This window comes from Eupeodes corollae, chromosome 1, assembly GCF_945859685.1.
Source record: "Eupeodes corollae chromosome 1, idEupCoro1.1, whole genome shotgun sequence".
Classification (NCBI taxonomy): Eukaryota; Metazoa; Arthropoda; class Insecta; order Diptera; family Syrphidae; genus Eupeodes; species Eupeodes corollae.
The window spans coordinates 91,370,275-91,387,148 of NC_079147.1; positions in this window are offsets into that span (position 1 = coordinate 91,370,275).

Sequence of the window (16,874 nt, forward strand, 5' to 3'; positions counted from 1 at the left end):
TTTCATCAACTTTCATATGGAAGCTCTTTATGAAAAAAATAGAATGAAGGAAATTGTGTGGACTTTTAGGTCGAAAATTAACTATCTCCCTTATTCTGCTGGCTGCTTAAGGGAATGGAAATAATATTTTTCTCTCGCTTCCGCTGAATTTCTCCACTTTCGATACTAACGCCACACCAACGACTCGGCATCTGGTCGCTCTAAAAGGTTCTGCTCATGAGAGTACTATGGTTTTCATATACAAAGATCGTGCGGTTTATTTTGACAAATCCAATGGCATTTATATCTTTGAAGACAAACTTATTTTACACGTATATTTTTAAATCTTATATAAGTACTTTTTTAAACAGACTCTTAGCATACAGGAGCAAGTTCGTGCGACCCAGTCGTGCATTTTATTTGTATTGATCTCTGCCGGCTCGAAAAGAGATAAATGTCTTGATATAGATTCTAGAGACCTTCATGTTTCGATTAATGTCAAAATTTTCAATAAGAAAGACCAGACGGATTATAATGAACTACTGTTAAAAGTTTTTTTTTATTTTAAAAGAAATAGAAATCGCTTATTGAGGCCAGTCTGAAGGCTAAAAGTCCAAGGAAGGTTCCTCTTATAAGCAAAAAAAATATCATACAGATGCTTGCTTTTGCAAAAAAAAACATTTTGACCGATTAAACTGAAAAATGTTCTGTAGTCTGATGACAAAAAAAATGTATTATGTTCTGACGGAAAAATGTTTGATAGAAGATAAAAGGCTCCTAAGTTTATCAAAAAAACTGTATTGCAGGTTCTAGCAGCCTTATCATTTGGGGCTGTTTTTATTCATCCGGAGTTGGACCAATTTTTTGAACACAAAACTAAATGTGAGCTGTGTAAGCTAGGGAAATTATGGGTGCAAGCAAACAAAATAAGCGTTATGAAGACCATAATGCCCGGATCTAAGCCTAATTGAATCAAAAACTGTATCATCTACAATTTCATGTCCACCTCCTAATTCCAAGCATCATTTTTAATCTAATGTTTTTCTCTACTAAAAAACTTGCCTAAAACTATATTTTCATAACAATGGGGGACAACGTCCGCATCCGTAGCTATGAAATCCTTCCCCTAGATCTGAGAAGAAAACATGAAATGAAAAACTTTGTGAGTAAATGTTGAAATTATTAATATACACAAAATAATTTAAGTATACGGATCATTATAAATGTATAAAATAATCTGACCAGTTTTACCAACGTTCATGTGTAATACTTAATGCAAATTTGAATTAAATAATTTATAACGTCCAGACAAAATAATATATTTGCAAGTATGGAAACGCATTAGTGCAAATAATAAAATACGATGCATTGGATGTGACGGAAAACAAAAGGAATGATTTTTCACGTATTCTCAAAGAAAAAAATAATAAAACACTTAATTTTTTTTACAATAGTTAATATTTATTTACCCACCCAAAAGGTTTATGATCAAACTTAAAATAATTGTATTAGTTTTGTCATTTTACCGATGGTTCCGCCATTGCATATAAACCGCAACAAACAGACCATCCTTGTGGCAACACTTGTGTTTCGCTCTCACTCTGGGACTATCATTTACCCAAATGCTGAAATTCTGGTTGTTGTGGAATATACTGAAATGAAAATGTGCCTCATCAATGAAGATCATCCACTGTTGCCAATACTTTTCATCTTCTAACCATTGAGGACGCAACGCGACGCTTGAAATGGTGAAGATAACTTCCCATCCCGTCTGTCGATTTGTTTTGCTTAAAATTGTGTCTATATGTATTTTTACCAAATTTACGCACTTTTTTTTGTAGATTTTATTTTTTTATGAAAAAACGTATTGTTGGATTTTTATATAAAAATTACTGAAAACAATATTTTCTGTGAAATAAAATAAGTTTAAATCCAATATTTTTCATTTTTAAAAAGCTATTTGAGCTGAAAGTAAATTTTTACCAAGTTTTAGTATTGTTTTTTTTAGAGTTTTATTTTTTGTAAAAAAACTGTCAATTCGAAATTTTTAAAAATTTGTCTGAATGTTGAAAACAATATTTCTTATAAGATAAAATTAAATTGAAGACAATATTTAAAATTTTTGAAGAGATATTTGAGTCGAAAATCAATTTTTACCAACTTTTATACATTTCTTTTTAGGTTTTTATTTTTTGTAAAAAAACTGTCAATTCGATTTTTCTCAAAAATTGTCCTTATGTTGAAAACAATATTTTTTATAAGAATAAATTAGTTAGAACAAATTATCTCAAAGTTTTTAAAAGATATTTGAGTCGAAAATCATTTGTAACGAACTTTTGTTAATTTTTTTTTCGGTTTTTAATTTTTTGTACCAAAACTGTCAATTCGATTTTTTTTAAACTTTAACTGAATTTTGACAACAAGATTTTTTGAAAGATAAAAGTAAATTGAAGCCAATATCTCCAAGTTTTGAAAAGATATTTTAGTCGAAAATCAATTTTTATCAACTTTTATACATTTTTTGATAGGTTTTTATTTTTTGTAAAAAAAACTGTCCATTCGATTTTTCTCAATATTTTATCAGATGTCAAAAACATTATTCTTCGTTGAACAAAATTGTTTTAGAGATGAAATCATATTTCAGTCGTAAAATTTTGGAGGTGACAAATTTTTTTTTCAGTTTTATCTATATATATAAAAATCAATGCCACTTTTCGTTGTAATCTTATAACTCAACAATGCCTTTACCGATTTGGTTAATTTTGGTCTTGAATTATTTGTAGAAGTCCAGAGAAGGTTTGTACGTAAAGAAAATTAAAAAAAATCTTGAGAAAGTGTAAAACCAACGCCTTTCTATACTCCCATATACAAACAATTTGTACTAATACTTAAAAGCCAATTTGAACCTTTTTAAAAACAATCGAAGAAAGTAATGTTAGTATTGTCAAACAAATTTAATGTGATCATATTTCATTTCATTTTAGAAGCGATAATTATTGCTTTGTTGGGTTTATATTTTCCAAAATATTGTTGAATTATTGAATGAAGTTACAATGCCACGAGCAAGACGACATAACATAGGCCGGCGAACGCGTAATACAAATCAAGTGGCATTATTAAGACGGTCTCAGACTACAGATAAACGCACACAAGCTAATGCATCGCAGCGTGAACGTACTGCACAGAATAGATCTGTTGACCCTGTACCTGTACTTAATCTTGCACGGCGATCACGAATACGTCGTGCTGTTTTGGATGAAATGCTGCGTGCTGCTTTTATTTACAATAGTCAGATTGGTTATAGTATGTACGGATACATTGGAATGATGGACGCAATGTTATGCGGCTAACTTTCCAGGTGAAAAGCTCGGCATGTGTTGTGCTAATGGTAAAGTAAGATTGCCACCATTAGAAACTCCACCCGAACCATTGTATTCATTTGTTTTTGGGACATCTCAAACGTCGAAGCAGTTTTTGAGTAATATTCAGCAATACAATTCGGCATTTCAAATTACTTCTTTTGGTGCTACTAAAATTATTAGAGATAATTTTATGCCGACTTTTAAACTAAGTACCTCAACAAGATTGTTTCATGCTTATATCAATCTGAATCATAAAGTCTTAAAAATTTTGATTCAACATCTACCTAAAATTGCTTACATGTTTCACAGATTCACGGCCAGATTTATCATCAAGCTGGTTCGTTATTGCCATACCCCGACGCTGATCATAAATTTTTGCACATTTATTTTATTGGTGATGAGAATCGTGAATTGGATCAACGTTGTGCAATTATTCGCGAGCTACAAAGGTTGTTCCATCAGCATAACGCATTAGTTCAATTGTTCAAAATTGCTCTTGATCGTATGCCATCTGATAGTCGCAAAATTGTAATAAGTTCTGATAGAACACCTTTTGGAGAACATGCAAGGCGATTCAATGCACCGACAATAGATGAGGTTGCAATTGTTATCCTTGATTATCAGTTTCGATCCCGTGATATTGTACTTCATCGCAAAAATGATCAATTGCAACGTGTTTCGGAACTGCATCGTAGTTACGATGCATTACAATACCCAATATTGCATTGGAAAGGTGACGATGGCTACCATATCAATATACCATTGATTGATCCACGAACAGGTGAATAATTGATCTATTTTCAGTGTGTTAACATTTCATTTGTATAAATTTCTAATGTCAGGTTTTGCACTTATTTTCAGGTCTACATGTACAGAAAAAAGTTAGTGCCATGAACTTTTATTCGTATCGATTGATGGTTCGTCCACAAGAACAAAATTATATCTTGAGATGTGGTAAACTATATCATCAGTACATCGTTGATATGTATGCCAAAATAGAAACTGAACGTCTTAATTTTATTCGTTTCAACCAAGCAAAATTAAGTTCCGAGGAATATATTCATTTGTGAGATGCGATAATGAATGATGCTAATGTTTTTAATTGGATTGCCTCACGCACATATATTAAATTGGCTGGTACATAAAATAACTCCGGATCAAATCGATAACGTTATATCAGCTGAAATTCCTGATCAAACTGTCGATCCTGAGTTATTTCACGTTGTCTTTAAAAACATGATACATGGTCCGTGCGGTGAACTAAATATGAATTCGCCATGTATGATTGATGGAAAGTGTTCGAAACGATACCAAAGGCAATTGACTTCAAACACAATAACTGGCAATGACGGATAGCCTTTGTATCGACGTAGATCACCTAATGATAATAGCAAAACGGCAACCATTAGAATGCGTAATCAGGACGTTGAAGTTGATAATCGTTGGGTGGTTCCGTATTGTCCATTATTATCGAAAATATTCAATGCTCATATAAATGTGGAATATTGTAATTCAGTCAAATCCATTAAATATATTCGCAAGTATGTAAATAAAGGAAGCAATATGGCTGTTTTCGGTGTTACTGGTGATAATAGAAATGATGAAATTACTCAGTATCAAATGGGGCGCTATATAAGTAGTAATGAAGCTGTCTGGAGGATTATGTCGTTTCCAATGCACGAAAGACATCCGGTAGTTTTTCACTTGGCTGTGCATCTTGAGAATGGCCAACATATTTATTTTAATGAAGCAAATGTATTGGAAAGAGCCGCTTTTTTCAAATTATTCGAAACTGATGCATTTGCGATAAATTTGTTATATTCTGTGTGCCCCAGTATTACACTTGGAATGTTTCTTCAAAAAAAATTAAAAGACGTAAACAAGGAACGGCAGTCGATGGGCATCCAGGCATTTTCCAACAGATGCTATTGGGAGAATATATACAGTACATCCAAAAAATGCAGAGTGTTTTTATTTGCGATTGTTATTAGTTAACGTCAATGGCCCAAAATCATTTCAAGAATTAAAAACAGTCAATGGTTTTTGATGTCAAACATATCGTGAAGCATGTCAACTCTTGCATCTGTTGGAGGGTGATGCACATTGGGATTCAACACTTCAAGATGCATCTACTTCAGCTCTTCCACAACAAATACGAACGCTATTTGCCATTATATTATCAACATGTTCGCCATCAAATCCACTCGAATTATGGAACAAATATAAACATTATATGGCAGAAGATAATTTAATTCGTATGCGTCATCATGAAAGAAATCCCGATTTGTTGATTACCTTAAAAATGTACAACGAAGTTTTAATAATAATTGAAGATATGTGTCTAACGATCGTAAATAAAGCATTAGCACAATTGGGTATGACCGCACCAAATCGTGATAGATACATGATTTTTTTGATCGTGAATTGCAACGTGAGCAGGAGTTCAATTCTAATGATTTACGTTTATTTGTACAATCGAATATTACCAAATTGAATATTCAACAAAAACATGTATATGACACAATCATGCAAGCCGTTTCCAATAATGCAGGTGGATTATATTTCTTGGATGCACCTGGTGGTACAGGCAAAACTTTCGTTGTATAATTGATTTTAGCGACTATTCGATCGGAACAGAAAATTGCATTGGCACTTGCATCTTCGTGAATTGCTGCTACATTATTAGAAGGTGGTCGGACCGCACACTCTGCATTAAAATTGCCATTGAATGTACAGGTGATTGAAACTCCAACTGAAATTCTGCTATGGCAAAATTTCTGCGATTAACGTCAATAATTTTATGGGATGAGTGCACAATGGCGAATAAAAAATTCATAGAAGCACTTTATAGAACAATGCTAGGTAATCAACAGCTTTTAGGTGGTGCTCTGATATTGCTGTCAGGGGACTTTCGTCAAACAATTCCTGTCATTTCTCGATCAACTGCTGCTGATGAAATAAACGCCTGTTTGAAGTCATCAATTCCTTCTAGATATGCACGAAAGTTGACACTGAACATTAATATGCGTATTCACCTATATAATGATGCAACTGTCCATGATTTTTCAAAACAATTGTTGGAAATTTGTGATGGCAAAATACCAATCGACAGTACCTACCAACGGATAAACTGTGTAATGGCACCAGATTGGCAGTGAAAAAGTTATTGCCAAATTCGATTGAAGCTACAATATTAACTGGTAAATCAAGAGGAGAAGTGTGTTTGATACCGCGTATCCTTATGTTTCCAACTGATATGCCACCTGAATTCAAAAGATTACAATATCCTGTGCGTTTATCATTTGCGATGTCCATAAATAAGGCCCAAGGGCAAACACTTCACGTTTGTGTATCAATTTGGAGGAATAATGTTTTTCAGTTGGTACCCCCAACTGTTTATTTATTCATAATCAAAATGGAAAAACAAAAAATATTGTTTATCCACCTGTTTTACACTAACACATAGTAAGAGTAGTACTACCATATTATTTTTTAATTTTTAGTTTTTACTGTTTAATGATAAATATAATAATGTAAATATAATGGAGTTTTAAATAGCTAGCAATTTAAAATATTTTTTTTTTGAATAAATGAACTTAATAATGATTTTTTATATTACTATGCCTTATACGTAGCGAAGCACGTACCGGGCAGCTAGTTGATTTATAAAAAAAAACGTTATATTGATTTTTTTCAAAAAATATTTCTGTTTGGTATCACGTTACAATATATTATGTAAAATTTAATTCAAGTTTCTAGCGTTTTTGGTTCGTAAGATATTTAGGGTTAACCAAAATTTTCACCTTTTTTTCAAAAAACCACCCATGCAATTTTCTTGAGAGCCCTTTCGGCATCTCTCTGCCTTATTATCTGTATAACAAAATTTATTTGAAGTCGATCTCTCTTCTGGTTCTTGAGCTATGGACAACGAAAAAAAGTCGCGAACGTACGGACGTACGGACGTACAAACGTACGTACACACGCACGCACAGACATCTTTCTAAAAATCTTTTATTTCGACTCTAGGGACCTTGAAACGTCGAGAAATGTCAAAATTTTCAATTTGACAAATCGGACCCATTACAATAACTTCCTATGAGAAGTAAAAAATAAATTAAGTGGTGCAACAGTGGTTTGAACAATAGGGCCTAGTAATTTACAACTCTCAACCATTCCTGTGTGCTAGTATTGTTGTCAGGGATGATGGGGAAACTACAGTTTCAAGCCGATTCCTAACGGCTAATTTAAAAAAGAACATTTCCAGCCAGAGGCAGTACCCGTGACAAAAAAAAAAAACTTTAGACGGCACAGGCGTCCACCACACTAACCATCACCCCACGGGTACTACGTAGACTTAAAATACTTCCACGAAAAACAGTTCATAAAAAAATTCTTTTCATTTTTCCCCTAATCGAGGAAACGTACTTTTTTTCCTGTTGTTCATACCATCTTTATTGCAACCGAAATAGCCCATGGCATATTTCGCTGTATTTATGAACATAGGACCACGATGGATTTTGCACTTTTTTTGCTGTGGGTGATAATCCCAACTCCTACGAAAACTTTATTGCCAAAGGCTCATCGCTGACTTTGTCATAATCATTAAAGTATATAATTTCAAAATTTACCATATCTTTCCTTCCGACGTTTCACAATTGGTGAAGCATTATTATAATATTTTTCATGTAAATCATTATCCATTTTGCGGTTATAAAAGTAAACGTAAATAAAACACATATGTATAAATAAAGGCGCCAGGAAAAGTCTTTTGCCATAGAGCTTCGTTCGAGTTATGTGGCATACGGCATGGTCTTGTTGCAACCACATATTCTCCCAGTCGTATTGTTCAATAGAAGACCAAAAAATGTCGTTTATCATATGACCATAACGCTCCGAATTGACGGTGACAAACGTTCTATCTAAGGTCCAATCACACCTCCGGACCAAAGGGCGCACCAAACAGTGTCTCTTTGTGTGTGTAAAGACCTCTCTTCAATTCCTTGAGGACTCTCAAAACCCTAAATACAACAATTTCGTTTATTAACATACCCATGGAGTAATTAATTTTAATCGTCGCTGAAGAAAAGTTTGTTCGAAAAATCCCTGTTAACCGCCAGTTGTTCAAGCACCCATTCCACGTATCAACAAAGACGAAGTTGTGGATGATCAGCTGTATTCAGTTGTTGCTATATTTTTCTACGCGACGCGACGACGACGACGATGACCACAATTACGACAATCCCGAACAAAACCACGACGAAGAATAGAACCTAGAACGTAAAGAAGGTCGTAGAAAAATTTAACACATTCAGCACGTATGATGCTGACATCTCCGGCCACTCAGCTTAGGGTGGGTTCAGCGAATAAATTGATATCCTATTTGAGATGATATCGTACGTGATTAATTAAATTGATCACAATATAAAAATGTCGGTGACCACAGGGGTGTCTATCCTGAATTTGAGAAATAGCGCGCCAGCAATTTTTTTTTATAATTAAGGAAATTGCAAACCTTCGGAGCGAAACCGACGGTGAAAGAAGTTTCAAAAGATTAATTCTTGGAATTAATTTTAAAAATATTTATTATTAAGTAAATTGCCTGGGAAACCTTGCAATTAAGTAGGGCTAAAACCCAGGATCTTTTAAACAAAGAAACAAATAGTTACTCAAGAAAAGATAAGATGGACCGGTAACGTTTAGTCCCGAAAAAAAAATGTTAACGGTTTTATTTTAAGTGGGTCACGAGTTCCGTAATTTTCGAAAATAAAGTGAATAGCCAAAGCCAAACGATAATTTTTTTTTTTGAACAGTGTCTCGACAACGAAATAATGTGATTCAACTGAAATAATTTTTAATCAAATAAACCAAACTATTATACTTATCTTATTTCTCTTGCCAGATTTCCCTTCCTTCCTTAACCAATTTTTCTTCTTTTCCTCTCCTGTATCTCAAAGAGTATATATTCCACCAAATCTCCAAAATTATTCTCTTTTTTTCAAATTTTCAAAACACTTCCTCAAATTAAATTTTTTTTAATCAAATTTCTTTCTTCCAAAATTACTTTTCTTTCGATCTATTCGATTTCGTAGCTTACAAAAAAGTGAGTTCCCAGACTTTTTCCAAGCCTGGATGAACCCTTTTTCTTCAAATACCCAGTGCTTTCAGCAACTCAGTGACTTGGGTTTCGGTCGCGTCATTTTTTTCAGCAGCGCTCAGCTTGTTTGCGTGAGTCTGCCAACGCAGTTGCAAACCCAGTAGTCTTCTCTTACTCGCACTTTAATCTCCCCAGCTTAATGCAAGTCATCCCTGAATTCGCCGCGCTTTACTCTGACTTGTAGAGTGCGGGAATGCAGTGGGTGCATTCAGCCACCTAACATCCCCAATTCAATTTTGAATGAAAGAAAAACCTTGGAACTCAAGAAATTTGATTGTTCACACTTTGCATTATTCCCCACCGATATTTCCCAGCAAAACAAATATAATTGTGGAAACTTGATGGAAATTAGTAAGTTTCGATTAAAAACAATTGTGGGAAGAGAAATGTGGCAGAAGTTCGCTACACGCGTTTAAAAGTTATTTCGTTTGACTTTCGCGCAGATTTGGGGAAATAGGGACTTACGTTATCGTTCCATCTTGTACATTTAAGTATAATGGGGGTGTAAAAGTTGGGCTTGAAGCCATTCTCCCATGGAGTAACTTCGGCATTTGGAGACCAAGTGTCGACCGTGCCAATTTTGGTTTGCTGGAATCAGACCATCCGTCTGACACTTATGGTGGTAATTATGCTCATTCTTTGGGGACTGGCTGTCACCCGTTCTTAGTATTTGACAAGACCGCCCGTCTGTCACCTTAGTTAAAGTGGAAAATCGACATCAATGATTATGTTTCTTTCCAAAGTACTGAGAGATTGAACCGATGGCTGATGGACCATGGTTGCCCCTCTCTCTCTCAGTAGATTGAAGGAAACACCTGTAGGAATGGAGGAGGGAGGAACAAGTATTTGGATGACGGAGAGAATGGTTCTTGTCGCGGTAATTTTTACCGTGACAATATAGCTATGTATCTTCACTTCGTCGAGATCGGGTAGGCGAAATTGTTTATTTGCGTTGCCTAGATTAAGTGGTTCTATCTCCCTTACAGCGGAATTCGGTTCGTCATTGCAGTTACATATATTATTTGGAGAAGTTGCCTTTTCATATTCATATTCCTAACAGGCTTCAGGCTTTTGTGACACCCCTTTATCTCCTCGATTGCTCTCAAAATTGTTTATGCTTTTAAAATTATAAAGTTATGCAAACAAATGGTTATTATTTTTTTATTTCAAAAACCTACTGAAAAACTGAAGTGCCTTTATTTTATCTTAACTCTTAAAGTGTAATCTAAAGGTAAATTTTCGTTCACCTTCTATATTTTCACCTAAAGTGTTGCTATGTTACTATTGTCTCAATATAATCGATTGAAAGTTCAAAGGTTGTTACTCAGGAAAGAAAAACATGTAAATTTAATTTTGTCACCAAAAATACAATCTTGTTTAGAATAATCGTATCTTTCAAGGTGCGTAGGTATTTTTACCTTCTAAGGGTTTGAGAGCTTTATTTTGTTGTTTATTGTCTTACTTTGTTTTTGCTTTTTAAATAAGCAGTGATATCTTCTACAGGTTGGTATCATGCTCTGATAACATATTTTGTAAAAGGGATTTCATGGTTTACATAGGCCTACAAATAGGTAAACACATTAAAGTCTTCTTCGATATCAATATAAAACAACTTATTCGACAAAAATAAAATTGTAAAAAAGCAAGTTTTTAACTAAGAAAAATTAAAGATACAAAAAAATGACACCGTTTCAGACATCGAAAATTCAATCAAACTGGGAAGTGCAAATGGAAAGGCAAAAGCTTTCTTTAAGTTTCCCTTTTGAAATTAAAATATGTAACTTTTTTTATTAAGTGTCAGATTTTAGTCAGACTTTGTACTTTTTAATATTCTAAATGAATTAATCACCTCTATAGGAAAGGCTTACATAACCCAATAAAAAATTTTTTATCAACCTTTGATGTTTTCGAAAAGTAATAAACCCTTTTTTTTTAACTCATAAATCAAATTCATCATGCAAGTTCAAGTGTATGGTAATTTTGTTTTTCAAGTTTTAATAAAACCTTTGCATGGAAGAAGAACATTGAAGAGATGAACGTCGAGTTTTGATGGAAGGAGCTTTCATATTGATTGGAATGGTACCTCGTATGCTCGTAACTCGTACTCTATTCATCATCACTTTGTTTCTTTTTCATATACGATACGTAGATACGTTTTCCTTTTTAACTTTACCCTTCCTATAAGACCTAAGCCCTTAGGTTGCATGGAAATGGGAAAACATATTAGAAGAAATTAAGATACGTTCTACGTATCCATTATTTATATTGAATTTTTACTTAAAAGCCGTTTGAGCATTATTTGATGGAGAGACGATTATCTCAAAGTTAAAAATTTCATTTAAATTGAATCCGTAGATTTTGAATATTCGGTTTCGGTTTGAGAATGTGTATTTTTGTTTATGAAGACAGAGTAATATTCTGAAAGATTTTAAAGAAATCATTTTAAATGGAACTAACACGAAGTAAGCTACTAATTTTCTGTGATTTGAGGAAAGGAACATCACACAAACAATAATGATAAATATTGTTGAATTAATAAATATTAGAGATGTTCAAATGGTAGACATGTGCATTCAAGAGGACATAAGCATTCACAGGTTTTTTCTCAAAACCCACCTCTGTCTACCAACTCCTACTCTCACCTGCCCTTGGTGAACATCGGGTGCCTAGTACCTCAACTGGAGATCGGGTTCTAACCCCAGTGGAAGTCGTTGGGTAAAGCAAACGAAAGAGGCGGGAGAGGTGTTTCCGCTAAGGCACCTCTGCTTTCATCCAGACGGCAGTGGAGGAATTTACAAGTTGGAATCAACGGTGGCGTCTACAGTTCGAGTTAGGTTGAACTACTTAGTGAACACCTTATAGCGCTACTACGAAATATTCGAAGATCCGGCCTTTAAAGAACGGTTACCAACTTGCCCTTGAAGTTAAATCAAGGACCTTCTACTTCAAGGTTAGGTGCCTTCATAGACCACGTGTAGCAGAAGAATTAGCGGAGGCACTAGACTGTTATAAAGCAGACATCACCTCCATCCAAGAAATAGGATAGGATGTACCGGGCAGAAAGAGGATGAAAAATTGCAATCGAAACTGCAAGGGAAAACCAACTTGTAAGCGTCTTTGTCATTGGAGCCAAACTTACAAAGCTTACAAAAAAGTGAGTTCCCAGACTTTTTCCAAGCCTGGATGAACCCTTTTTCTTCAAATACCCAGTGCTTTCAGCAACTCAGTGACTTGGGTTTCGGTCGCGTCATTTTTTTCAGCAGCGCTCAGCTTGTTTGCGTGAGTCTGCCAACAACGCAGTTGCGAACCCAGAAGTCTTCTCTTCCTGAATTCACCGCGCTTTACTCTGACTTGTAGAGTGCGGGAATGCAGTGGGTGCATTCAGCCACCTAACATCCCCGATTCAATTTTGAATGAAAGAGAAACCTTGGAACTCAAGAAATTTGATTGTTCACACTTTGCATTATTCCCCACCGATATTTCCCAGCAAAACAAATATAATTGTGGAAACTTGATGGAAATTAGTAAGTTTCGATTAATAACAATTGTGGGAAGAGAAATGTGGCAGAAGTTTGCTACACGCGTTTTAAAGTTATTTCGTTTGACTTTCGCGCAGATTTGGGGAAATAGGGACTTTCGTTATCGTTCCATCTTGTACATTTAAGTATAATGAGGGTGTAAAAGTTGGGCTTGAAGATCGGAGACCAAGTGTCGACCGTGCCAATTTTGGTTTACTGGAGTCAGACCATCCGTCTGACACTTATGGTGGTAATTATGCTCATTCTTTGGGGACTGGCTGTCACCCGTTCTTAGTATTTGACAAGACCGCCCGTCTGTCACCTTAGTTAAAGTGGAAAATCGACATCAATGATTATGTTTCTTTCCAAAGTACTGAGAGAGTGAACCGATGGCTGATGGACCATGGCTGCCCCTCTCTCTCTCAATAGATTGTAGGAAACACCTGTAGGAATGGAGGAGGGAGGGACAAGTATTTGGATGACGGAGAGAATGGTTCTTGTCGCTGAAATTTTTACCGTGACACAGTAGTTGTGTTTTAGACGTTATGCTGTAGTTAAGCGATCCATTTTCGTACTTTCAACTGAAAAAGAAAATTGGTTTAACAACTTCGTTTGACAGATGTCGAACTTAAGCTCTATACTTTTGAAACTGCAAATGGATAACCCGCTGAATATATATATATATTAAATTTAAAATAATTTCATGCATCAAAGAATTTTTGTAAAGTCTGGTAAAATGTTTAGAAAAATCTAATTGAGAAGTTTTTTGACAAAAATCAAACAAATACTGCTCGACTCGGTACCAACTAAACTATTATTGTCCTTAAATTAGTTTTATCTTATAAAATATAAAACATTTTGTAAACAAATGCAACAGATAGTTTTATTTTTATAAAAACAAAAATCTATCAAAATACTTCGCTGATTTTCGCCCCGAATACCTCGGGAATAAATTAAAGTATTGACTTCAAATGATTTCGTTTCTTTAAAAAATCCCAATTAAATAGGTAAAAATTGGTTTTCGCCTAAAAATCTCGGGAAAAAGAAAAGATAAATCAAACTTATTTGTCATATTATTGTTATTCATTTTGGCTATTTTTTTAGAAAAATCCAATAAGTAAACAACTTATCTTACAAAACACGACAACCTACAAAAGCAACACAAAAGTGGTAGGAAATGGTATTACAAGAGCAAAGAACGATATTGACTTCAAAACTTTTTTATTTTATTTTACACAAAATGTTAATATTAGTGTTTTGTTTAAATTTTAAAAATATTGGCAGACGATCACAAATGGGAATTTATCAGTGTGGGCCACATCCTCTAGTCTCTTTTGTATCTTTAATTTTGTCAAGGTATGAATTCAATGAGTTTTAAAAGATGGTAATTTGGTATCGAACCCTAAATAAAAAGGCAATCCTATGTCAGTTATTCTATGATTCCACAACGTACCTACTAAAAAATCCTAACCTTTTGAATTTGAGTACCAATAGACTTGGGTTAAAATGGATTTTACATATACACGCATAAATTGTCATGGATTTTTTTATGACTAAGCAATGTAGGTACTCAAGTCAATTTAGAAGATATTTAAAAAAGTAAAAAGTACTTCAGCAACATAAAAAAAACATCTGAATAAAAGAAAACTCAAGGTACCATGCAGCTTCAATAAGAAGCCAACCCTTCACCACAGGCAACCTGGACCTTCTATGTAAAGTATAAGCCTCGTTCGATGTTTCAGTTCCATATAGAAAATACGCAAAAACCAAATTCAAAGGTTCCTTGTAAATCGACATGAAACGAATAAAGGTACATATTTTGACAATTTATCCAGGTTTCAAATTGTCGTTTTTTATACCTATCTGATTTATTCTGAGGTTGAAAGGTAAAGATAAAGACATCCATATGCGAAGTCTAAACTCAATTTAATTCATGGAAAGGGTGTTATTTTATTCCCTTTGTAGACGAGTTATCAAACCTTTAAAAAGCAAATAAAGACCTAAACAAGTATCAAAATGTATCCATGAGCCCTTCCTTTTGCTTTTCAAAAGCTTTATCTTAAATGTATTATGGTTTTAACGGGGTTAGCACCAAAAGTAAATTAATGTTTGTTTGACAATTTTGTTAAACAGAAAAGGGTTTCCAAGCAATTATAGGGCGAAAGAAATTGTTCATACGTTGCCACCTAATATTGAATTGAAAATTCAAAAACCAAAGGTTCTGAAAACCTTTGTGTAAAGGTCGGTTTCTGCTATGGTAAAATAAACATAAATATAGACCAGGGAAAAATAAATTCAAGTTTTTAGAGTTTTTGTAAATATTGTCACCTTTATTTGGTATTTTTTTTTCTTTGTTATAGGGATTTTTCTTAAAAACTTTTAAGGCAGATAAGTTTGTTTTTGACTTTTGGAACTTTTGAATTGGTACTTTTATCTATCTTGAAAGAGATGAAGGTTTGTTTATATACAAAATTTAAAATTCTTATAAAGACGCATCCGAATTCCCTGCTTGGGCGCCAATTAAGTTTAAATTGGAATTCCACTGAATTATATCCTAAAGAAAATGTAGAATCGAATAACAGTTCCAATTTATTTGTCAAAATGTGCAGTCATCATAATTGGATCAATTAAAATGTTTTGCAAGCTTTCAATCTATTGTGGAATTGGGTGAATCCGATCCTAGATTCAATTACACGGTATTTGCCTCCTCACACATTTCGGGGAATCATGAGTACCATAATCCTAAATCTCCAAAGCTCCCGTAATTCCATACACTCGTACCCGTTTTTGTACATATATCAAACTATCCATAACTGTGCACTGGTTTTGGGATGTTGGGAATTAAGTTTAGGTACCTATATAGGTACTCGTACTAATCCTGGGTTTGTAATTTGTAACTTCACGTACGTGTAAAATAAATCAAATTGCTTGAAATATTAAATTCGTTTGGGTTTTGTGTTTCAGACAGTCAAGTGCCGCAAGAGCAGGTATTTTAGAAATCACTTTTATACTGCAGGATTACTAGCTATATATTACATACGAAGTAAGAGGATTAAGGCTTTGTTAAGTTATCTCTATATACTTGAGGTACAATCTATACAATTATACTTTAAGTGGGAAAATAAACCTCTTAGCTAATATTATGGAAAGCCGCTTAGAGTTTTAGTAATTGAATGTCACAATCGACCTTAAACATTGTTTTTCAGGAAGAAAAAAGAAGGATCCAATTTACAAACATGGGGGTCCCTTATTTGTATAAAGATTACATAAAAAAATAACTGAAAAAAATTATTTTGTTTACAAAGAGTCTTGAATACGACCAAAAATGATAAAAAAATCCATAGGTGTCCTAAAAAAAAAAAAACAGTTTGTAATTTAAGAAACTTCAAAAAGTTTGGATTTTTATAATGACAAATTAACTAAATGTTAAAAACAATGGGCCAAAGTCTTAAACACCCTAAAGGGCTTAAAAATAGCCTCCGAACATGTAAAGTGAAAGCAAACACATTTAAACGGACCTAGTAATTGCTGAAATACACACAAATTACAAAGGTAAAACCTCGGGTAAAGAAAGAAAGTTTGCCTTACCACCAATGCACATAAAGCATATTTCTTCACAAAAAATGAAGTGATACAAGTACTTGTAATTTCGGTAAAAAACAAGCCTACGATTTATAATTCAGTCTTTAGATTTTTAACCAGGAGAGTAAAATTCTTTATAATCCAGCTGTTGAAAGAAATTTGCTTAGTAGATGCTATTTGGATTAAGCAAATTGCTAAAAGTTAAGTAGCTATCCTGTGATTTTAAATTTATCTAAATGATCGTAGTACGCCTGGCGTGATGGTTAGTTCGTTGGACTG